The sequence below is a fragment of the Xenopus tropicalis genome, chromosome 2 (genome assembly GCF_000004195.4).
Source record: "Xenopus tropicalis strain Nigerian chromosome 2, UCB_Xtro_10.0, whole genome shotgun sequence".
NCBI lineage: Eukaryota > Metazoa > Chordata > Amphibia > Anura > Pipidae > Xenopus > Xenopus tropicalis.
The window spans coordinates 51,985,055-52,010,343 of NC_030678.2; the positions used below are offsets into that span (position 1 = coordinate 51,985,055).

General features: G+C 39.8%; 1 protein-coding gene across 2 annotated transcripts in view; it reads left to right on the forward strand.

Annotated features, from left to right (window-relative positions):
- The first annotated feature begins 7,597 nt into the window (after window positions 1–7,597).
- The window catches only part of plxna2 (plexin A2), a 185,023-nt gene continuing 167,331 nt past the window's right edge, over window positions 7,598–25,289 (forward strand). Inside the window, 1 exon segment of one of the 2 annotated variants that reach the window (NM_001123475.1) lies at window positions 7,598–7,930. The gene's annotated coding sequence lies outside the window, so the exon portion shown is untranslated. 2 annotated transcript variants of the gene reach the window in all.

Genomic DNA, 25,289 nt, shown 5'->3' on the forward strand with positions numbered 1-25,289 from the left:
GGCAGGTCCGCCGGAAGTCCCCATACACGGGCCAATTAGTTGCTAAATCGGCAGCTACTATCGTCCCGTGTATGGGGACCTTAAAAGGAAAGTAAATTTCCTTAAAACCTTTGTATATATGAGGAATGCAGAACAGTTTTTCACCACTCCCTCTAAAAAGAACAAAAATTTGCGTACATGAAGAGAGGGAATGGATTAACAAGTGTTACAGTGATATAACTCCAGGGTAAATTCTCTTAATCTGCATAAATAACATGGTACCTCTACTTAACATAAGTGTTATGAAGGTATCAAATGGACCCATTTAACAGGTCTCTCTAAACAGATCATTAATTAACATTCTCTTTTGGCATATCTATGTTATAAAGGGCAAGTAACACAAAAGAAGGAAGTCATTCATTTGAGGCTGTACATGTAAAATCTTTTTTAGCCCATTTTGTTCCAGTGTGCAGAACTTTCTCTTTGTCTATAGCTTGCCCATATTTTTGGGGCAGTTGGCCAGGCGTGTAAGTCACCTCGGAATTGCACCTTTGACAGACTATTCTGCATTCCTATTGCATTGCAGTCCATTTGTTCAAATTGAACATTTTATCTGCTGATGCAGATGATCAGTGGGTGGATGGTGCAATGGCACTTGAAGAAATGTGAGAAGCCAAAGTGCCATCTCATTTCCTGTTGGATCTAATGGCTGGTGAAATGAATGAATGGAACAATGATGATGGCCCATGCCCATATGGTGAAATTATATAATATACTTTCTTTGGGCCTGTACGCTGACTTGGCAGATAACCCAGCAGTTTGCCTGTATATGAGCAAAGGGTCCCACGCACACTGTAGTTCTTACCCACCCAGCAGTTTGCCTGTATATGAGCAAAGGGTCCCACGCACACTGTAGTTCTTACCCACCCAGCAGTTTGCCTGTATATGAGCAAAGGGTCCCACGCACACTGTAGTTCTTACCCACCCAGCAGTTTGCCTGTATATGAGCAAAGGGTCCCACGCACACTGTAGTTCTTACCCACCCAGCAGTTTGCCTGTATATGAGCAAAGGGTCCCACGCACACTGTAGTTCTTACCCACCCAGCAGTTTGCCTGTATATGAGCAAAGGGTCCCACGCACACTGTAGTTCTTACCCACCCAGCAGTTTGCCTGTATATGAGCAAAGGGTCCCACGCACACTGTAGTTCTTAGCCACCCTGGGGTACTCCAAAACAGTAGATGGATTGCTCATCCTTAATTGAATAGGTACTTGGGGTAAATGCTCATTTTCTCTTCATATTTTTTTATTGCTACAATCTGAACTAAATTATTGCATACTTTTTGATCCTAGATTTAAATTTAGCTTTAAATATATTTGGATTTTGTGCATACTGTATTATATTGATCTCTATTTATTAAGTAAAAATGTAAGTTGTACAGTTTACAATAAGTTAACATGCTTGTATTTAACTCTTAGTAAAGCATAAAAAAAACTATTTACTCTATTTACCAGTTGGTAACTGTGATATGTCAACTATCTTACTAGACCGTCACACTAGAGGCTAGAGTTGCCATTTTCCCTCTAGCCTTGTGGGAAATTTAAAAGTGTTTTTAAGGTTAATGTATGCACAGAGGTTAGTTAGTATAATAAACCATCCATGGGTAAATTTGTTTATAATCAATCTATTGGCCCCATGCCCTTATTACAAAACAGCATTGTGAGGAACCCATCCCTCTTCTTTTCACTCTTATTGTCGTCTATTCACCTGCAGATCATGGGATCCCTCTTTATCCGCCACCACATTCCTATGGTAACCAAAAAACTTGTCTTCAGCCTTTCAGCACACAAAGGAAGGCGTACTATATGGACCAAGTACTGTGGGACATCAAAGGTTACAGAAAAGAAAATGGATGTTTGTGTGGTTGTGGGAGACTAAATACAGTCCAAATCTCCATTTTCACTTTAATTAAAAAGGTAATTTATATCACAGTAAAAAAAAAAACACATTACTTTTCTTCTTCTTGAACTTTGACCATAACCGTTCAACATTATCACAGTGTTGTGTGGCCACAAAGTATTTATCACTACATAAGCATGATGTTTATTACTGATCTTATAAAAATGTTATGGACTTGTTTGTAGAACCAGAACTGCTACATTCACATTAGTGCTGCTTTGTCCATTCTAGCCCTCGCAGTTCCCTGCTCTGAATATAAATAGGTTCTCAGTAAGTCCAACACAGCTGCAGAGTTAGGACCTATAATCGTGGTGATGGACAGTCTTCTATAGCTGCGGTGTTTCTTCCCTTTGTGTAATTAGGAGTCATTTCAACAAGAGACATCTGGTAGTGTGAGTTACGTGCTTCTGTTGCAAGAATAACACAAGAGTGAGAGAAACACCCTCATCAGCCCCCCATTGCTTGTTATAGAAATCTTGGGCTTTGGACTCTACCCACTTTGCCTTGTCCTTGACATGACAATAATAGGTTTGTTCAGTGCAGTACCTACCTATCCCAGCTGGCTTTAACTGCTTCACATTGACAGTGTCCTTTATAAATGCTTACCTGCAGCAACTATTCCCAGTGTCCAAACCAAAGACTGATACTGAGTCCATATTCTTGTCCACCTGAAATACAATGATAGCAATCTATATTGCAGCAGTATTTTCCTAAATTATGAAAGGGATAACCATACTGAAGCTGTCTGTGAGATTGTAGCCAAACCTTTGACCACTCAATAGCAGGATGGACACAGATTTGGCACTGATATTTATTACTTTATCTCAGTATTTGATCGGAGTGTTCTCAGTTTCCAGTGTCATAAAAATAGGGGACCAAACCTGGTAGCTGCTGGGGGCCAGTAGAAACTATTCCCTCTCTATCTTGGACTGTACATATAGGCCAAAAACTATGTTCTTCTTTCTGGCCCGGGGTGGTTAGTTTATGCCCCACAGGGGTCTACCTTATCTTACCCGGGTTGTATTAGGTCAGTGGAATACTGGGAAAAAGTAGTTATGGACCCCATTGACCCATACCCGGTACCTGCCAGAAACTATTGATGGTTACCCCCTTGCATCCCCCCCCCTCAATGGCGGCTGCAATGGAGACATAGAAGGTACGCTTGGGAGGTATTTTGCGGCATCAGCTCACAAATAGGGCAAAGGGGCCAGACCCGCTGAGGGTCCAGTGTGTTGCTCATTTGAAATATATATGTGCAAAATAAATCCTTTTACCTAAGGTTTAGCTATGAGGCCAAGTAATTCTAGCGGTGCCAGTGTATGTCCTTTCATGTCACATCTACATAGCTTACAGCTGCAGGATATTAAGTCTACATGCTCGAATTGTATGCCAATTTCAGTATAATTAATAATATTACTCATCTTTTCATAAAGTAATAGGGGTATAATAAGACCTCATTTTGGAGGCCCATTCATTTCTAGCTGCACTACTCATGATGAACTCTCACAGAAATGCATACATTGTACAACTATAAGAGAACCACATGTAAAAAACACTCTCATGCAGTTGCCCCTGGGCTGGTACTTTAATTGGGCTCTGCTCTGAGGTCAGCATTCCTTCCCCTACCAAATGTATTAGTTTGAAATGATAGTAAATGATCACTAAATAGATAAGCGAGTAACAAAGGACAAAACGTGACAGTGACTGGCACAGAGCATTGTGCAGTAATGAGATGCATGCCTGCTGACTGGTGAAAAGGTTAAAAGGGTGACGTTGATAAAATATAAGTTGCTAGTAAATTAAAAAATGTGTTCATGGATGCACCCAGAAAACATATTCTGTAACTGACAGAATACACTTTGGTCAGAAGAAAAAAAGAAAAAAGCATTTTGGAACTATACTGCTTTCCAAAATACTTGAGTGTACTGCTAGACATTATGTGAAAAACGTTTTAATGTTTGCTCACATTAATGGCAAGGGAAAGCCTATGAGATAGCAGCGTGGATCAACAACAGCCTAAAAGGCAATGTAGACTATGGGCAGACAATGAGCTAACTGATTAAAACTGAAGTTACTTGCAACAATGCAGACAATTAAGCAAGATTAAATAAATAATTAAAGAAGACTGCACTTTTATACATACATTTCTTGTTTGACAGCAGCATGACTGGGTAAAATACTGAAAAGGGGGGGGTGCAACAACAATAGCTTGGTTACGATAAAAAGCGTGGAATTCCTTCCTCTGCCTTAGGAATTTTGCTCTGGAAAAGAATCTAAGGGACCACATGGGATTTTTTGCCTTGCAGACAATCTCTGTGGCTCCTTTTTTCAAATGGATCATACTATGGTTATCACAGAGATGAGGGGATACTGAGTTTGCTTTTCGATTAATTCAAAAAAGCTAAGCGGGCTAAGTTCACCTTGTGACATGACAATACAGAGTCTAGCTTGACCTCCACTCTTGTAAAGTACCCTCCTCAGAAGGAGATCAAGCTGCATGCCAGAAGGGCTTTGACTTTGTGTGGGCTTCTGGCTTACAGGGGCATGAACTGACAGCGTGACAATTAGACAGGACCAGAATCTGAGCAAGTTGTCCTAGTTCCAAATGCAGAGTTATTGTCCCAAATAGGAGCCTGCTGTGACGTCTTGGTTATTTTTATATACTTATCATATTTGATTTGTGGAGATATCTATTTTATCTGTGGCCTGCCCCAAATACAGCCTTACAACCTATTCTATTATGTTTATTGGAGCTTCGGAGAATACATAGTTATTTCTATTTAGAAAACCCAAACAAAAGAAAGTAAATATATTTAAATATACTGTTTCATGCAAATGGTGCAGCATTCTCAAACTGGACAACTGACAACTATTTCTATAAGCATAAAGGGCTATCTCAGTTTTCTGTTACTGGTCCTTGGGTTTCAGGTCTGTGACTGTCCAAGTTATGGATATAACAATCTGCTGATGTTGTGCATTTTGGCTTAGCTATGGCTGCATAGTTTGCATGTAGAAGTGCAGACCTTCCAGAAAGCACTGTGGCCTAACATCAACATAGACTTGGAATTAAGAAAGGAGACTAATGCTCTACAGCAGTGATCCCCAACCATTGGCTCGCAAGCAACATGTTGCTCACCAACTCCTTGGATGTTGCTCTCAAAGCAGGTGCTTATTTTTAAATTTCTGGCTTGGAGGCACCTTTTGGAGACATAAAACCATGTGTACTGCCAGACAGAGCCTCCTGTAATCTGCCAGTGTACATTGGGCTACAAAATAACCATAACCGTTTTGGGCACCCCTTAGGAACTTTTCTTCATGCTAGTGTTGCTCCCCAACTTTTTTTATATTTAAATGTTGCTCACAAGTAAAAAAGGTTGGGGGCCCCTGCTCTACAGTCTGCCCTGCAGGGCATTTACACAGCACAACCACCTGCCATGGCTCCTAACTCCCCGTTTAGCTGCCCTTCTTGCAACACAGCTGCTTGGTGACAAATAGGCACATGTGTTGCAGATGAAATGAATAAGCCTGCAGTTCAAGGATGCGAATGAACTATATTATGTGTAAAACTGAACAGTGCTCCCCTGTAACATTTGGATGGTTACTTTAAAATAGCTTTACTGGTACAGGATAACTAAATAACAGGTATACAAATTCATGTTAATCATTTTCTATTACCATGAACAGTGCAGTTCACCTGTACTCCAAACAACACTAAAATCTAGTATATCATCAACATCAGCTCCAGATAGCAAGCTCTTGTAAGCAATTTCCTTTTTGCAGCAAAGTAAATTTAAGGGAAAAGGGAAAGTGGAAGAATGCTTGGTGGTTCTGCCCCTGTGCAGTGCTTGGATTAGGTTCCCTCACAGTGTCAGCACAGGCAGGGTCGGACTGGGCCGCCGGGACACCGGGAAAAATCCCGGTGGGCCCCGGCCCTAGTGGGCCCCAGCGGCCCAGTCCGACCTTTGCCGGCGCTCCCCGCTACTGACTGTTCCTCCCCGACGCGTTCAATTTATACGCACTCGTGGAGGACGTCAGGCGGGGGCCCTGCGGGGGGGTTAGGGGGGCCCTTGGTGGGGTTAGGGGAAGCGGCTGGGGCACCTGCAGGGCCCCTGGGGCGGGAGCCCCGGTGGGCCCTGCACCCCCCAGTCCGACCCTGAGCACAGGTATAGGATCTATCAAAAAAACCTTTGAAAGAGACCAATGCCATTTTCCATACAGTCCTATTTCAGGAGACTTGAACCTTAAAAATGGATATGTATTTTATATACTGAACTTACTGCACCAGCCTAGTGGTTCAGCATCCCTATAAATAATAATGACACATGCCTTCAAAGTTACGCACAGGAGCTCCCCATCTTGGATTTTGGAGTGTCAGTGGCATGGATATGCCCAGCTTGCTCTGAGCAGCTTTAAGTATCTGCAATGAGCTGCTCCTAGTAACTTTGAGAGCCGAAATTCCAGTTATAAAACTGGAATTTCGTCTCTTCTAGTACAGAAAGCACTAATGCACTCTCTGCATTAACAATGCAGCCTGGCCTTGACATGCTCTGGTACTGATTTTTAGAGCACGACAGGGTAAAGTGGGAGGCATGGTGCCCTGCTGGCCCAGTCCAACCCTGGGCATAGGGAAGACCGCATCAGAGCAGCCTGAGGGCTTGAAACACCCCTTTTCACAAGCATTCCAGCTAATAGATCCCATTCCTATGTGTGACAAATTTGGGAAATAGGCAGGGACTTTCACAGGATGGGTTAAGCAATCTGAAATTGTATAGAACAAATTCCTGCTAGCTACCAAATGACAACATTCCACTGAAAAGTATCAGGAATATCAAGCTCTGGCAGTCAGGGGGTTAAGCTTTATGCCAATAACATGTAGATAGAAATGTAGGCTTGACATGCAAGGGGTAAAGCAGCTCTGTGGTTGCATGCCATTGTATACATGTATAAAAAGAAGCAGCAGGCTGTGGCAGGCAGAGAGTTAAGCCGTCCTTTGAGAATTTGATATGGAGAATGACAGAGGAATGTAGGCTTTGACAGTGAATGGGTTAAGTAATATGTTAATAATATGAAGAGAGGGAATCTCTAGCAGACAAGGGTTAAAGCTGTAACTGCATGAATTTAACAAAGAGAGTAATAGGCAGACTGTGGCAGGTAGGGGTTAAGCTGTATGCCAATAACATGTAGCTAAACAGGCATGCTGTGGCAGGCAAGGGTGTAAGCTCCCTTTTACCTACATGTAGTTGACAGAGAGAATGGCAGGCTCTGGGCAGGCAGGGGGTTAAGCTGTATGCCAATAACATGCAGTGGAATTAGCTCTCCTTTGACGGCAAAAAAGGGAACTGTAGACTCTGGCAGGCAGAGAGTTAAGCTATCTAGAGAAAGTATGCTATTCTAAATAAAGAGAGAAAAGGAGATTCTGGCAGGCAGGGGGTTAAGCTGTCCTGTGAGAGTATGGTAATGAGGGAGGAAGGCAGGCTGTGGCAGGCAGGGGGTTAAGCTGCCCTGTGACAGTATGCTAATGACGGCAAGATCGGGAGGCAGGCTCTGGCAAGCAGAGTGACTGCTGATGCCGTGTATGTGTATGTATGTGTGTGTGTGTGTGTGTGTGAGTGTGTATGGAAGGGGGGTGTTTCTCCGGCTGCATGTGAAAGCGAGAAACAGCTACTGGAAGCTCTCAGCTGCCTGGGAAGCAGGAGACAGGAGAGGAGGCGAGAGAGGAGACACCTATACAGGCTGCAGTTATAGTGGCACAATGGCACCCTAAGGCACCCCTGAGGGAGAGCAAGGGGACTGGGTGAGACATAAAAGAGCAGCCCGATTCTGTGCCGCTAGGTACGTGCGGAATTGGAGAAGCCCGTGTGGAACGACTCACCCCAGGAAGATACTTTAGGAATACAGATAAGCCGGTACCTTCTGGCCTTGTGGATCTCCTTACCCCATGTGGATTACACCATTGGCAGTGTAAAGCCGGCGTTGGCACTGGCGGCATGAGGTGAGACATGATGGTGAGGGTGGCACCGGGGTTGCTGTAGGATCGCAGTGGCAGCTACATTATCGCAAACGCTGTTGCTCCTCAAAGATTTTTTTTTGTAGCCAGACCTAGTAGGTGGGGTGGGGGGGTACCCCCAAGTTTTAGGTGGGTGCCCACCACTATCACAGCTCGTTTTCTCCTCCAGTCTCTGCAGGGGGAAAGCCCCCATGTGGTGCTTGGAGATTTTGGCTGAGATCATGAGGAACTCGCTTGTCCAAAGCTTCATCAGCAGATCTGCCAGTAAGGATCTGTAGTACTGGGGAGCTCTGGGACATGCCCATGGGCTAGGAGTTCAATTAACCCCTTTCCCAGCCAGGCATCAAGGATTAGTTGGAAATGGTGACATTTTAGCACTTGCATACTAGATTCTGGGGAACAATGCACTGCAGCTTCACATAAATATTATGGAGCGATAATAGATGTCATCACCATTATAACCACATAGTAATTAGCTTATAGTTGTCATTATATTTCAATTACAATTATAACACACACATAGAAACATAGACGTATGCAATATTATATATACTATTTATATGTTTACCATGGAACCTCTCTGCTTAATTAATAATGACAAATGGTATTTAATAGTTAAAACCATAACATGCAGAAGAACACATGAGAAATTGTATCACTTCCCCCATTACAAGGTACATTGCAATTGCAAGAGGATGTATGCCACAGAGAACGATCCCACAGTAACTGAATAGTTAATGATACGTATAGGCATATCTGTACAGAAAAAATGGAAGCAGAGGTAGTAATTAAATATTACTGGAAGATAAAAATGGGTTAAATGAGAGGCTGAACCTCCCACATACACTGGTATCATTATGGGCTAAAAATGCTTTTTGTATCTGATAATGCCTCTGGTTTTGGTGCGTGAATATGTCTCTTATGTATGTTGTGATGAGTGACAAGCATCTTTATAAATCAGACCCAGCTTTTCCTATGCCTGCTTTGACCTTTCTATTTTGGCTTTGTCTCCTAGTCCTAACTCTTGTCTGTGTTAGACAGCAGCACAATACACCGCACAGACCGCTGGATCTGTGACCAACATCCCATACTCTACACAAGAGGTTAAAATAAAAGCACGCATGCAGCACTTTTGAAATTGCTTTCCATTCCCTGATTATATTTTCCCTTAAATATTAATATCTGGCATTCCATTTTTCAGTGCAAATGATGTGTGAGATACACATCAATTACAATACTCCCTTCCTTCCTATTTCTAGCCGAATACCAGAGCCATATCACATCGGTGTAAATTCTCATGCTGTAGCGCAATGGTGCTGAAGTTTGGGGGGGGGGGCAACTAAAATATTAAGGGAGTGATGAGCTGAGATTTTGCTGATTCCTTAGTGGCATTGCTTAGAACAGGCATGCAAATAAAAATAATAATAAGATGTCATTTGTAAATATGCACTGCAGTGTGTTAGGTTAAAGTCTTGCTGTTGCCGGGAAGATACAGTGCCACACTAAGTGAAACCTCAGCACTGCTATCCAGGACCAACTGCTCACAGTAATGATACTGAAAGAGACCCATGACATGTCATTTTTTATCACATCTATAAGAGTAGTGTATTTAACTAATGAGCAATGCGGAGTATTTTGTTACTATGTGTACAGTGGGATACATTCAATGTGTAACTGTGTGTCTGTGTGAATAGTATAGCAAAATTATAAATGTGTTGCATGAAATAAGAGCTCCATAGCTTGTGGTCTCATTGTGGTACTCACTGACTCTGGGATGTAAAGTCATTTGTTTGTGGCTACAGAAACTTAACACAATACCCACACCAGTTTGCTCTGCTTCACACTTCTGTGTGCCAGTAGAAAGTATTAGCCCACTGGTTGTAAATACAGAGCAGCTGCGTTCTTGTAAACTGGGGCTGGGGGTGGGTTTCAGACAGGCAGTCCTCCAGCTGCCATAGAATTGTACTCCATCACGCTGAGAGGTATAGTCCAAAAACAGCTAGTTGGCCACAAGTTTGTCATCCTTGGACTGGGCAGGGATGTCTGACTCCCGATATACAATTCTTGTGTAATATAATTCCAGGCATTCTCAGACAGCCACTGGCTGTGTGAAGATCCTGTTAGTTTCAGATAAAAACAGCTGGATGGATATACAACCTTGACATAACAAGACTGGCATCCAGGGGCAAGAGGCAATTCAATGTGATACATTTATCTTGGCTTTGGCATCAGAATGCAATCATTAATGATCGTTTGATATGCAAAAAGAAGATGTGGGGAGCTAGTATGTGCACCAACAGGTAGGAAGAGTCATTTAGAAGAATCTTTCCATCTTACATACTGGACTTTTACATTTTCTTACATTTTGGTATAATAGTACATTGCTTATAAATATTGCATAGAATTCTAGTCAGTTTTTCCATGGGAGGGCAAGAGGTATAAAAGTGGAAATGGAGCATTTTTTTATTTAGCAAAGTAAAGCATCCCTTTTGTTATTATAGAAGTTGTCTCTTTGCAACATAGGGACAATATTACACTATATTTACTCCAGGGCATCCTGCTGCTTGCATGTCTTATGGGACCATAACCATATTTCTGTACATTTTGTCTGTTTTTGATAAATGAATACTATGGTGGGTTGTATGTAATCATTTTAAATGAATAGTATTTGTGAGTGCATTACAGCTCTGCTTGTGTTGGGGTGAGAATGGATACCTGTGGTGCTGTGTCCCATAATATAGACATTGGGAGTTGCAAGGTGGTGAACTGGCACAGATGGTATTTTTTTACAGTGGCTTGATGGTGTGCAGCATGTGGTGTTTGTGTCAGGCAGAGGCAAGTAATTGAATAATTTTGATTGCACTAAGGTTTGCAAACTGGGACTTTTTGGGGTTGCAGGTCACTTTATAGTACTCTATGGTTCTTGCGAGTCCTAAAATGCAGCAATGGTGCTGGGTATGCTAGATTGTCATGGGAAACAAGGGACATGGCAAGCCTGAACACCTAAAACTCCATTATTATACATTTTCTACCCCCCCCCCCCCCCCAATTCAGACACACACTGATTAGAATAGTGAATTAAAACCATTTTATTTTCACTTTGCACAGTGAACATATAAGAGGCAACAGTTAAAGCCCAGTGTTTCTTAATATGAATATCTGTTCATGAAGATAACCCTTCTCCTGCCTAGCAAGGCAAATATAAGATTAGAAAGCAAACAGGGCCTTGCAAATACATGAAGTTTTGTTTATGCTTGGGTGTTACCCTGTAGGCTAGATTGGTGAGGATGGTGGACTGCAGGTGCTCTCACAATGCAAACACTGTTATGTACTATTATGCAAACAGCAAGCAGAGGCAGGTATGAATGAAGCTGCCTTATCAGAGGGTGGTGTAAGAGCTGGTATGATTTGCCAGAGTAGATATGGGCTCTTGGCAAAGACACCAGCTAACTCCATGCCATGAAGATTATAATAATCCACTCCAGGTATTTTTGGATCTTTTTTTATGCTACCATTTAGAGCAAATAGAAATTAGGCAAAAAAAAAAATCATGGGACCATTATTACCTTCATTTCTGAACTGGTACATTTGCCAGCATGTGACAGAAAGTGGCATTGTTGATCTTACCGCTGGCTCAAAAGCAGGCACACATGCTGGCAATTTGCATCTTTTGTACAAGATGGCTAAATTGGTATATTTTCCACCATGAGAATGGGCGGTCATTGTGATTAAATTATGGGATAACTGGGGCCCACATTATGGTTTCAATTAAGGCAAAACTACACTTAAAGCACTGCCAAAATGTCATTTTTTCAGCACCCTAACAAAGCACTGGGCAGCTGACAGTGATCTTCGCCTTTTTGCATGTGATGTGCAGTATTGAACTGGACAGATAACGTATTCATGACTGGACAGCTGGTTCCGCCCACAGCGCAGCTTTATCTGTGTGCATTAATTAAGTCTTGCAAAAACAATTGCTGCGACAAACATGTAATTTGACATTTGCTCACCATGGGTGCATTACTAAATACAGTCTTTATTGTCACTTGCTAAACTACTGGGTCAGATTTGTTCACTGTTTTTAGAAATGTCCAGCCTTTTTGGCTTAGTTAGTCATCCTTCGTATAAACCCACAGTTAACTGGAACATACAGGGGATACTATACCACATATACATATGATTTATACTTTGTAACATTTTTTGAACAGACAGTTAATGTTGGAATTGTACAGGTATAGGACCCATTATCCAGAATGCTCGGGACCAAGGGTATTCCGGATAAGGGGTCTTTCCATAATTTGGATCTCCATACCTTAAGTCTACTAAAAAATTAATAAAACATTAATTAAACCCAATAGGATTGCTTTGCATCCAATAAGGATTATTTATATCTTAGTTGGGATCAATTACAAGGTTCTGTTTTATTTCTACATAAAAAAAGGAAATCAGTTTTAAAATTCTGAATTATTTGCTTATAATGGAGTCTATGGGAGACGGGCTTTCCGTAATTCGGAGCTTTCTGGATAACGGGTTTCCGGATAAGGGGTCCGATACCTGTAGTTTATTGTGGGCATTGAATATTTTTTCTGTGTATTTCCATTGCTATTTTGAGATAATGCATTCTTTAGCACCCTTGGTAATGCAGTACTACTTATTTATAGCCACTAGGTGTGCTGTTTTATTAAAGTGTAGGACAATTGCACATGTTGGAAAATGGTGAGAAACTAGCAAAATTCTAGAGCCCACTTGTATGCATGAATACAAATATGTAGAGAAGTAATTTCTTACCCATGTATCATACTTTGCCTGTATACTGTCAATAAAGTTCTTAGTCATTTCCAGAACCGCATCTTTTTGCGTCTATAGTGGTGCACAGTAACTTATGCCTTTGACCATTTTCATGCCATTCTAGATTTAGAATGTACTAGTTTGTACTCTAAATGTACAAACTGCAAACCTAAAACAGAAACAAACTTCAGGGCAGGCTGATACTCAGTTTAAGTATTGATTGTATAGGGCCGGTGAATACTTCACAACTAGAATGGCTTTGTATGCACTGAACTCTGTGCAGATCGCAAAAATCTTTTCAGATTTCATATATATTTAGTGTATGTTGTGCATTCTATGAATCTGTAGCCTAGGAATAGGGTTAATAAAGCCTTAACTGGAGGGCCTGATTTATGGTGTAGTAATGTCCAGTCCCGTATGCTTCATATGCATCCTATGCATCCTATACATAAACATCAGTTGATATTGACTTTTCCTCCACATAATATCACTGGTATAAGGACTGATATTGATGATAAATAATGTCAGGGTGCATATAAAGTATATGAACTAGACAAAACTACACTATAGATGTATATTTGAGTACTATATAAATAATAATAATAAACACTTTGTCCCACAGACAACCAATTTAGGGAGAATTAACTGATAATGTGCAAGGTTTAGAACAACAGAAATATAGCAAAGTATTGTAAGCGCTTCCCCAGAGAAATAAAGATTTACAACACCACACTACTCACAGGGAGCTCACTGAAAAGACTAAACAATAGCCCTCAGAATCCATGCTCATTATGCTCCATAAACTGGAGCAGAGAAGTCTATCTTTTATTCTTTCTGATTTTTTTGGCCTCTCTCATACACTAAATTAGCTTTAAAATTGTAGTTGTCAGTATCTTTTTAATATATATTAGAGCAGTATGAGTCTGTCCCTTTCCGTTCTGTGCCTTGGTGGGTCTGACTTTTGAAACAATGTAGCAAGAGTTTGCCGCTTAACAGACCAGTTAAAAAGCATGCAAGGCTGACTTCAGCTACATTGTTTCTGGAGACAGAACAAGCAGTGCTGAAAATGATAAACAAACACTGCTTTCAGTAACAAATACAGTTACAAATAACTTTAAATGCATTGTCAATTTTGAATGAATGAATGTATATAGGAACTTTGCTTAGCATGACCTTTTCATTCATTAGGCAAAATTCCAGTTCTCCATTGCTATTTACAGTCAGTAACATAATGGTTTTTAAAGGTCTGCTGGGATTTTTGTTATTTTGTCTCTAGTCTGGCAGGAAATGGGTTAATGCTGTCATTGAATCAGACACATGGTGACCTATAACACTAGTTCTTTAAGTTGTTTGGTTAATGAACAGATTCAAAAAGGGGCTTTTCCATGTTCATGCACACTGATGCACACTGTAAACATGCCAGAGTTCAGTGGTGAAACACAATGCCTGGCTACATTGTTTCAGAAAAAAAAGCATTTCCTTTTCCCAAGGAAAAATGTTATTGCTTCTGACACATATAAAGGAAAGTTTCACACAGTTTCACCTGATCCATTACAGAAGTGCAGAAACTAAAGAAGGTAATAAACATTGGGCCTGTTTGAGTACTAGGTTTAGAACTATTAGGGTAACGGCACCCTGACTTTAAGTTAGTGCTAAGCATTTTCTTGCTCTGTGGGAATGGAGCAAAACATAAGGAAACTCCCCTATTCAAAGTCAATGAGAATTGGTGGGTCCTATCCTACTAACAGAAGGTTATTGCTGGAAAATGCTGAACCACACTTGTTGGTTATTCCCACTAGAAGTAGCCCAATCTGCCATTAACATTGCATGCTGTTTCTGACTGATGCATTCAGCTGGACAGCTGGACATATCTGTTTTTCTTAGTAAATCATGAAGAAATGCAGCACTCACAGGACTTAGTGGAAAAAAATATAAATTTTTTATTTTAAACGTGCATCTAACATTTCAGCTGTCTCTACAGCCTTTGTCAAAGTGAATAAACACATACAGAATCCCACTGATAAACCCAAAACTTGCGCCAAAAGAAGCAGATGATGTGACTATCTAAGTAGCCAGTAAACACTTCCAATCGTGTATACATATAGTGGAAATGTAAATAATAAAAAAAACAAACAACATAAATGTAAATCATCAAATATCAACATAAGTGAGAAAAAATGGGGGGAAAAAACTGTGAAATAAAGACATAAAGAGATAAAAAGAAAGAATGGCGACCAGTATCGCTGAACTGCAACTCCCATGCTGTTAAGCGCATCACATTAGGTGTAGAAGGAACTAGATATTGTAAGGCATGGCAAGTTCATCGCAGGGTCTTAGAGAAGGGTACAATTCCTTGGTCACTACTAACCCTCTGCTGATGTAGCACAACTCATAACCACTCCGTGTAGTATGTTCAGTGCATATATAGTAAATATATATGTATAGTATATAGTACATTCAGTATTTGTCAAAAGATTTTACACAAATACCAAACTGCACCAGTCAGTTATAAGTAGCAACCAATCTGCATTTAGGTTACATCAGTCTGCTCCAAGTTAAAAATTAAAATGCAAACATGTGGTTTGTTTGTGCATTAGCTCCACTGTGTTTAAAAGTACACAAAAAAAGATTTTTTTTGCACACTCAATTTCCAATAACTTTCCATAACTCCAATGATGAGGCAGTTCAGTCAGAAATTGATTGAATTATAGAAAACTTGGTTCCCATGTCCTGCACATTAATATACCATATGTAAAATATATATATTTCATTTTATTTTAAGATTACTATTAGAAATTAACCTTATAATATAGCCTATAGCTATGAAATATAATGCTACAGAAACCTATTAGCTAATTACCCTTCATATTTTTTATACTGATACAATATGCAATGCCTTATTATATAGGTGTTCCTTTCCATGTGCTGCCATTATATGCAGAGCTTGCTATCTAATGGTTGATGCTGCATACAGGAAGACACATCAGGATATCTGGGCCGGCAGTTTCTTCTCTTTCACTTGTATATAAGTTTGTGAATACAGCTTCAAGCGTGCTATTAATATTTCATCTTCCTGCAACTCTGAAAGATTATCATAGAGCGGGCACGGCCCATAATCCACAAATTGAAATGCCCACAGGGAAAGTTAAATGGAAGTGAAGGCAGAGTAGTTTAACCCTTACTTTTGGGAATGAGAATTATAATTACTCCTATTTTGCATGCAGCTTACGCTAAAGAATTGGCTTGTACATAGTGTATGAAATTGCTGGGAATTGAACTAGAATCGGGACATTTTGTAACATAGTTTGGGAGGTCCTGACCAAGTACAGTGTAGATTGCTATTCCATGTGTGTGTGTTTTATCATTGCTCTGTTGTTTTGTTTTGGCAAAATGTCTGTCAACATTGAATATTAAACTAAGTATATTCTATGAAATGTTTTCTTATCCACCACTGTCTTAGCATAAAAAGTACAAAGAGATATGGGGTTTACTGTGTTGTAAATGTGCCAGTATCACCATAAGGTGTTTCGTACAACTGCCCCTTCTTTGAGTCCAAAAGCACTAAATGGTGCTACATGGTGGATTTAAATCCAGCGACAGGGCTGGCTGTAAGTATAGGCCATATTTTGGACAGTACTACAACCACTCCTTAACTTGCTTCTCTGAAGAGGGGGCAGGAGGTGAGAGCGACAGTGTATTTATGGGGATGGCTGCATTTGGAGCAGAGACCTTTTGCAGCAGTTCTTTTAGCATGCATTGCAGAGTACAAATTGCAAAAACATGACGGAATGCATCTGTTTTTTCTACATTGCACCCTGCTTTGCATGTTGTAAATGACCACTATAATATGAAAATTGAATTTAAATTTAAATGTTACACCTGCTTTTCCAGTGCCTGCAACTTAAATATTTATTGGCAGCAATAGTTTAATTTGATTTTATAAAAGTTTCTTATACTGCAGTGTGCAAAGAGCCATGAAAATCACCCATTTCTGTGCATTTGCATTTAAATAATAAAACAGTTTTGTCTGAAATCTGCTTTGCAAATACAGGCCCTGCAGCACTACTGGACCTTGCATTACATCCTATATGGCTAACAGTGCTTATTTATATGAACTACATCTTAAGCTTTGCATTTGTAATTTGTATCTAATCCTGTATCTTCATAACCAGTCAACTGAGAACTTAGTATTTCCTGGCACAGGAGGCTTTCCCAAAAGAGCTTACACTCTAATGGTCAAATGTAATAAATGTTGCTAATGGAAAAAACTGTCACAATGGGACAAAATTTTAGGTTTGCATCAAATTTTGCCTTTGCACAAAAGAAAAATACTGCAAACCTTTTGCATGTCTTGTGACAGTAGGTTTGCAATTGCAAATGTTGTTGTTTGCGAGAATGCACAGTGTATGTAATGAAATTTTTAACCTATTTTTGTGTTAAGATTTACGCCATCTTCAAGCAGGTATTAAACATTTGCAATGTAATTAATGCTTAGTGAACAATATTACAGTATTATAAAATTCACAGAAATGCCATTTTACACACTGCTTGGGATTTTTATTACAATCCCCCTCCTTGTCATTATTCAGGGCACTATATTGGTTCTAAATGCCCTTTAGTGATATATTTATAGAAATATTAAAGATTATTGCTAAAGTACACTGTAAATAAATGTGATCAAGGATATTGTAGCTTTCACATATTTTTATAAACCACTGATGGTCAACAGGCGGCACTGAGGCCACTTAGCTGCAGCCCCCATGCTAGAATTAAAGGAACATTGCATATATTTCTTATATTTCTTTTATCAAAAGGCATTGTACTTAAACATGTGACCCGTTTGAGCAGTCAGGAGCCACTCAAGGCCCCTGAAATTTTGGCACTTGCCCATCACTGACTCACTTGAATGTAGTCATTCTATTTAGAAAATTGCCCGACAAATTAAAAATAATAAACAAAATCCAAGACTGTCCTTTAAGATCTTTGAAACCCCAGAAATGTGCATAAATTGTGCATAAAATACACCATTAAATTTGAACTTACTGACAAATGATTTACACACATTGATTTAATAAGAAATAATACTTTTTATGAAGCATTTCTTTCAAATAAAACTCACTTTCCAGTGGGCATAACACATAAAGAGAAACGTATTGAGGATAAAATATTTATTAAGCAGAGAGTTTTCTCTCTTTACTGGACAAAGTAAGCTGACAAATTGCCACCTCCAGGCTGGGAATTTCCATTATTTGCTCTGGCAGATATTTTGTTATTCAGAGGAGACCACAAGACTTTGGGGTAGGATTTCTACATGTTATGTACTACAACTCACTTCATTTATCTTCTAAGGCCTCATGCACATTCATATTGATATTTTTGCCTCCAATATGATGTAGTTAATTGGATCGGGTCTGTGGGTCTTATTGGTCAAATCCCACATATTTTCTAAAAAACCTTCTACTTCCATCAGTTTGTACCATAGTGGCAGCATGGCACCAATTCTAAGTAATGTGTCTTTTTGGGGTTATTTCAGTAAATCATAACCAGGGCCGGAACTAGGGGTAGGCAGAAGAGGCAGCTGCCTAGGGCGCAACGATTGGGGGGCGCCAGGCAGCCTCTCCTGCCTACCCCTAGTCCGCGTTCTTTAGTCATTGCCCCCGCCGCTTGTCCTTACGCGGTGGGGGCAATGATGAATTGAAACGCGAACCCCGCGTTCAACTGCGCATGCGTGCCAAAGGGGGGTGGGGGCGAATGAGGAAGGTGCAGGGGCGAGGTGGCCGACCGGGTTGCCTATGGCGCCCGGTCGGCTTGGCCCGCCCCTGATCATAACCATCCAGATTATGCAGTTTGCCTTACCTCACTTGCAGGAAAATGCGATACAGTGGCAGAAAATTGACACATGGTGGCTTTGTTTTTCCTTTGTATGGCAGAGTATTCGTTTCTTTTGTGTTCATTTCACCATTAATACTCTATATTTTATTTGCAAACAAATCAGAAAATTGAGCATGCAAATTACTTTGGAAAAATGAACTTGAACCCCAGGGGCTTATTTATTATGCTGTATGAAATGAAATTTCCAGAAAAAATGGTGTAAAAAGCTGTGTAAGATAAATGGAGAAGTTCGTCTCCCAAACGTCAGATTTTACAACATTATTTTACGTAAATTCCGGTGGAAGAAAAAAACACATAAAAAATTATGCAGATTTTACATTGTTTTTTTATGCGGTGAAGTCTGGCGATGTTTGGAGACTAATAATACTTTATATATTATATTATTATATATTATTATATAAATCTGCCCCATTGTGTTCTTTAGAAAATATGCAGTCTCCTTTTGTCCATGTAATCTGGGAGGGGATACCAGTTTTTACCCCTGCTAATAAGGGTATACAGTATGTTCCTTTTAAGAAAATATTCCTTTCTATGTATGGAAGCTTTATATAAATCAGAGGTGTTTCAATCTCCTGCACTGCAGTGAGGTCAGTACCTTTGGGGACTTAATAACCTCTAGCTGCTCTGCCTGGGAATGGTTCCCCCTGCCCTCAGCAGCAAACAGCAGTGATGAAGCCTGTTCTTGGTAGAGCAGCCATTGATCACATGTGGAACAGCAGCAGGCACAGATTACACCGGTCAGACACTGAAGAAAATATGACACTCAGTGGATTCAATTTCTGGATTTTTAAGCGGCAATCAGAGTAGCAATACATGCAGAATGATATTTATGCCTTAGCTTCTTATTCAAGCCTCCTATTTCTCCTGCGTTGTATCAGATAAATGTATTTCCAAATAACATAATTTAGTTGCTCTTTATCAATCCATTCAGTGCTCACAATGAAACAGGGTTTCCAATATATCATTCCTGTACTACTCTCTTCTGCTTTTAACTGGATTGCATGCTATACTTGAGTGCATTTCTATATCTATTACAACTTTTAGACTGGTAGTGCGCTAGAATTTTTTTTTTTTAAATTGGGAACAGCAATGCTTTCGAACATGTCTTCCATCCTAAAAGTTTTATCTTTGTGATTCCCATACTTACCTGCATTATACTGTGCTAACTGCTTGCATTTTACTGTGCCCCCTCACTTGCATTACACTGCACCTACTCACTTCCATTGTAATACTTGTATTATACTCTACCTATTCAGTTCAATGCTTTTCTTCCATGGTATTCGTCTACTTTGTTTTAATGGAGCAATATACAAATAACATGGAAATATTGCCAACAATATAACAGTAAAGATCTTGAAATACAAAAGATAAGGTGATATCAGACTGTAATACAGCTGCCAGTGCTGACATTGTGTTCTGAGTATAATAGTTGAGCAAAAGCAATTCATAAAACTGGTAAACCTTTCAATATCAATGCTCGGAAAAATGTCCTGTGATTTTTCCAGTATTGGACTATTAATACCTGCTCTATCATATGCAGAAGCAACTCCTTGCCAGAATGGGAGTTACATTTTGTTCTTTTAACTAAATGCACACACAGGGTTATTCAGCTCGTGGCCCTATCTACTGTCAGACTACCCTCTTCTGGGATTGGTAGTTCTGCAGCGATGAGGACCACTTACTTAGGATTAATTAGCAAGTCCAGTTGCTTAAGATTTACTTATACCAGATATTACTGCTGATAAGTATGGAAGAGGTTTAGGAAAGGCCTTTACAGTCTTATATGTGCCTAGTGAGCTGAGACCTTTGCCTGTGTTATATGTTTCCACAGGAGCCTATCACAGGTATTATTTGACTTATAATGTGTTTTTCAGCAAGGAGTGTTACAGGGTGGGAGCCCTGCCTTCTAGCATGTCATATCTATTGTGCATTATCATTTGTTTATTTTCCCTTTCTGTTTGTTTAATGGAATTATCAAGAGGTTAATGTGTAATTATTTCCTTATTTTTTTTTTCTTTTAGCCTCTTTAGGGCTCTGGCACACAGGGAGATTAGTCACCTCGCGAGGCAACTTCGGCGATTTGCCGAAATCGCGCCGCCGCGTGTGCCATCCCACCGGCGACTTACATTTTTGCTGGTGGGATGGCAGGTGATGGCAACTCGGGGAGATTAGTCCCGCAAACAGGGAGTTTTGTCACGGGCGACTAATCTCCCCGTGTGCCAGAGTCCTTAGGGCCTGTTCACGGGTGACTAATCTCCCCGAAATGCCATCCCTCCGGCAAAAATGTAAATCGCTGGTGGGGTGGCATACACGGCGAAATTGCGGCACCGCGTATGCCATCCCAACAGCGATTTACATTCTGGGCAGAAAGATACCATTCCAGCATATTGCTCTCTGTTAAATCTCTTTGGCTGATGAAGAAAATTTTTATTTTCTGTTGGTCTGTTATTTTGTAATCTGGACGCGTATGAATATATCTTGTCAGGCTTTTTATTTTTTGCAAAAATACAAGAGAAATTGGTTTATGCAATATAAGCAATCTTCCCCCTACCCCCAGCGCACTTCTAACCCTGTAAAACTAATTATAAAGAAAACAGTTACATTAGCAACACAGCAGATATCATTGTATTTTTTGAATAACAGTTGTTCCTCAACTTGAAAGACTGCTTTATGTATCTAGCTGAGAGAAGGAGAGAACAAAATATTAACTAGAGTCACCCGTCAGCACCCCCTCCAACAGGTGCACTGTAGAAACCCTTTTGTCTAGTGCAGATGTGAAGGGTAAAACCAGCGAGGAAGCAGGCTGCTATCACACCTGCTATTACACGTCAGCTCTGCTGTCCACAAATATGCGGGATGCTATTGTAATGAACTTGCTCTAGTTCCTGCTGATTTCAGGAAAATGTGAGGTCTTTGCAGCTCGGGGGTCCCTTCTGGCGGAGATAAGAATAATTTTGCTGTGAAACAAGTGGCGGCTTCACTCAGCAGATCAGACCTCATTCTGGAAATGTTTATGAAATTTTCATGGTGGAATGGAAAAGCGTGGCGGGATTAAATCAAAAGAAAACTGGCCTGTAAAATGTGGAGAAAGGCAAACACTATTTATAGCTATGGCTTTAGTTTAACTTTATTTTCAGGTACTTGTTCTGTAAAACATGGAATCTATGTTACAGGGTGTATTATTGGCAGACAGCTGTATGTATTTATTAGTGAAGCAGAATTTTGTGCACAAATATAAGAATAAGCTGCCTTACTGCCACACAAAAAAGGTAAAAGGCAATATAATCCACAGATTATAGTAAAACAGCACCTTCATTATTAAACGGACTACTAACCTTTAATTTAACTTTTAGTATGATGTATAGCGTACTATTCTGAGACAATTCGCAATTGGCCTTCATTTTTTATTATTTTCATTCTTTAATTATTTAGTTTTTTGTTCAGCCATTCTCCAGTTTGTAATTTTAGCAGCTATGTGGTTGCTAGGATCTAAATTAACCTAGCACCCAGACAGTGGTTCAAAAGAGAGACAAGAATATGAATAGGAGAGGTCCTAAACAGAAAGATAAGTAATAAACAATAACAAATATTATTGTAGCCTCACAAAGCAGTTGTTTTTGGCTGCTGGGGCAAGTGGCTCCCATTTTGAGTCAGAAGAGATAGGCAAATAATTTAAAACTATAAAAAAATAAAAAAGACTCATAAGAATAGGCCATTCTATAAAGTACTAAAAGGTAACCTTAAGGTGAACTACCCCTTTAATAGTATAGTTCCGCAGCAACAATTTAGCTGTCTGCAACATATGGTAGAGCAGTGATCCCCAACCAGTGACTTGGGGGCAACATGTTGCTCACCAACCCCTTGGATGTTGCTCTCAGTGCCCCCAAAGCAGGCAGTTATTTTTGAATTCCTTGGTGGAAAGTTTTGGCTGAATAAAAACATGATTTACTACCAAACAAAGACTCCTGTAAGCTGATAGTGTGCACAGAGGCTCCCATAAATCCTCAATCTTAGCCATTATTTGGCTCCTCCATGAACTTTTATGGTGCTTGTGTTGCTCTCCAAGTCTTTTTACATTTGACTGTGGCTCACGAGTAAGAAAGGTTGGGGATCCCTGTGGTAGATAATAGAAGCCATACAAATTATATTGTCCTTTAAAATGTCCATTAGGGGACCAATTCCAATATTCTTAATTGTAGCATTTTAACCAAATGGGTTACATGATTTGCTACAGAAATATAGTGCCAGCTACAAGGAATTTAGGGGAAACCTCTGTTTATGGGAGAGAGATATGGAGATTAAAATGAAGATGGCATCAGACGCAATAACCAGCTTTATAACAGCAGTACTTTCTAATAAAACTGCACAGTGGCACCGAAGACTGCGACCTTGACTGAGCCATACCAATCCACAGATGAAGGGGAGGGGGGTAAATGAAAAAGTTCTAGACATGAAAAAAGCAGCTGAAATGCATGCTTTAGAATATCACAACATTTTTACATTACTTATGTCACAAATGTGTACATTTGGCTTTGTTTGCAGTGTTTGACTTGAAAAATGCATGTGTGCTCCAAGGAATAGCAAATCATGCTTAAATAATTCTAACCAAAACAATTGGTAATCCCCAGAGGGGGGTTAGAGCAATTGGGAAGTATGTGTTTATTAAGTCTGTCCTCTTTGTGAATATAACTATTCCTATTTTTTACTCCTAACTATATGTCTACAGGAAATTGCAGATGTGTGTACTTTTTGTTACCTATTATATGTTGTATATATTATAATATGAATATGGGTTCTATAGGGTTAACAGGAAGAACTGTTCTTATTTTAAGAAAGCTCTGATCTAATGATAAGTTTATAAAAACAGTAATTCTGCAGCAGTCTGGAATTTTAAACAAGGTTATTAATGAAAAGTGTGTGATTTGGCTTCTGCTATTTTGGAAGAACAGCACAAACCAGTATTTTCTTTTTCTTTTCCAAGCAATATTATTAACATAACAGCTTCTTGACTATATCTAAACTCATATTATCTCGGTAATTGCACACAGAGTTACCCTTAATCAGTCATTTGACTTCATTTAGATTGTAAGCTCTTCCTGTTGATATATATTACTATGGCCACTAACGAGCTGTTGCTGCTGTTTTAATACCCGATATCAATAAGAAATTCAAACATTATCATTCAGTGTACTTTCCTGTGTAAACCTATGTTTGTATTAGCTCTCTGTGATGTGTTGCTTACCACAGGTGAGTAATAGATTCTGAAAATGCTCAGTCAAAGGTTAAAATATACTGTGTTTCTACATCGTTCATTTTTGTAAAGTGAAGTATTAAGAAATACGTTTTTTATTGCATGAAGCATTTCATACACTAATACATCTATTTATATAAAAGGAAGTGAGGAAGAGTTATTTCTTGTCCTTACATAGACTTTATCATGTATCCTTCTTAGAACCTTAAAGCAAGAGAACTGTGCCTTTGGCCTCTAGGAGCACTGTTGTAACTGTCGACTGCTAGAGGCTGATTTACTAATTCACGAACGGTCCGAAGGCGTCCGAATGCGTTTTTTTCGTAATGATCGGTATTTTGCGATTTTTTGGGAAATTGTCGCAACTTTTTCGTAGCCATTACGAATGTTTCGCAAAATGTCGCGACTTTTTTGTTGCGCTACGACTTGCGCGAGAAGTCGCGACTTTTTCACAGCTTTCACGCCGAGTATGAAAGTTTCGGATTCATTCAAGCTTCAGTATGGGGACTTTTCTTGGGCCAGGTTGGAGCTGCAGAGTGCCATTGAGTCCTATGGGAGGCTTCCAAAATCATGCTAAGTCTGAAAGTTTCGCCCGCCGCTTACAAGCGCTCAATACGAAAAAGTCGCGACAAGATACGAGCAAATCGTAACGGGCACGAAAAAGTCGCGACTTTTCGCGCAAGTCGTAATGGTTACGAAAAAGTCGCGTCAATTTACGGAAAGTCGTAACGGTGACGAAAAAAATCGCAAAAAATACGAAAAAGACGCAAAATGTTCGTTTTCCAATCAGAATTTTTCCAATTCGGATTGAGATTCGTGGGTTAGTAAATGTGTCCCCTAGTCTCTCTCTTGCTCTGGGTGCATACTGCATCAGATTGGGTCACTTTGGATTTGTAATCAATGTGGTCTTTGCCTAAATTTGCTTTGATAGGAGCTGACAGTGACATTAAAGGGGCAGCCCTTTTTTTGTTTTAATTAAGTCAAAAACATGTGCTGATTTAGTCGGTCTGCTGGCCTCTGCCCAGTCCTGTCCCTGCACTTACAGGCACTTACCGCCTAGGTGTAGACATACGGAACAGACATCCCTTTAGAGCAAGAATTTCAAGTTGAAATATGGCTAAATGGCACAGGTTACATAGCAGACAACAGATGAGCTGTGTAGAATCCCAGTGTTTTCTGTAGAGATTATCTGTAATCTCCTAAATAACCTGTGCTTTTTCTCCTTTTTCAGGTTTAATTGGCTACCCCCATGGCTACACAGCATGTTATTTATATAAAGTATAGTGCAGGACAACAGTACAGCACAGTAATTATATTTTAATTACTTTAAAACACTTGTTTTATGGTGTGACATAACAATTTGCATATGCAGTTGTGTTATAAATACTTGTACTTGTTTTGCATTTACATATGCAT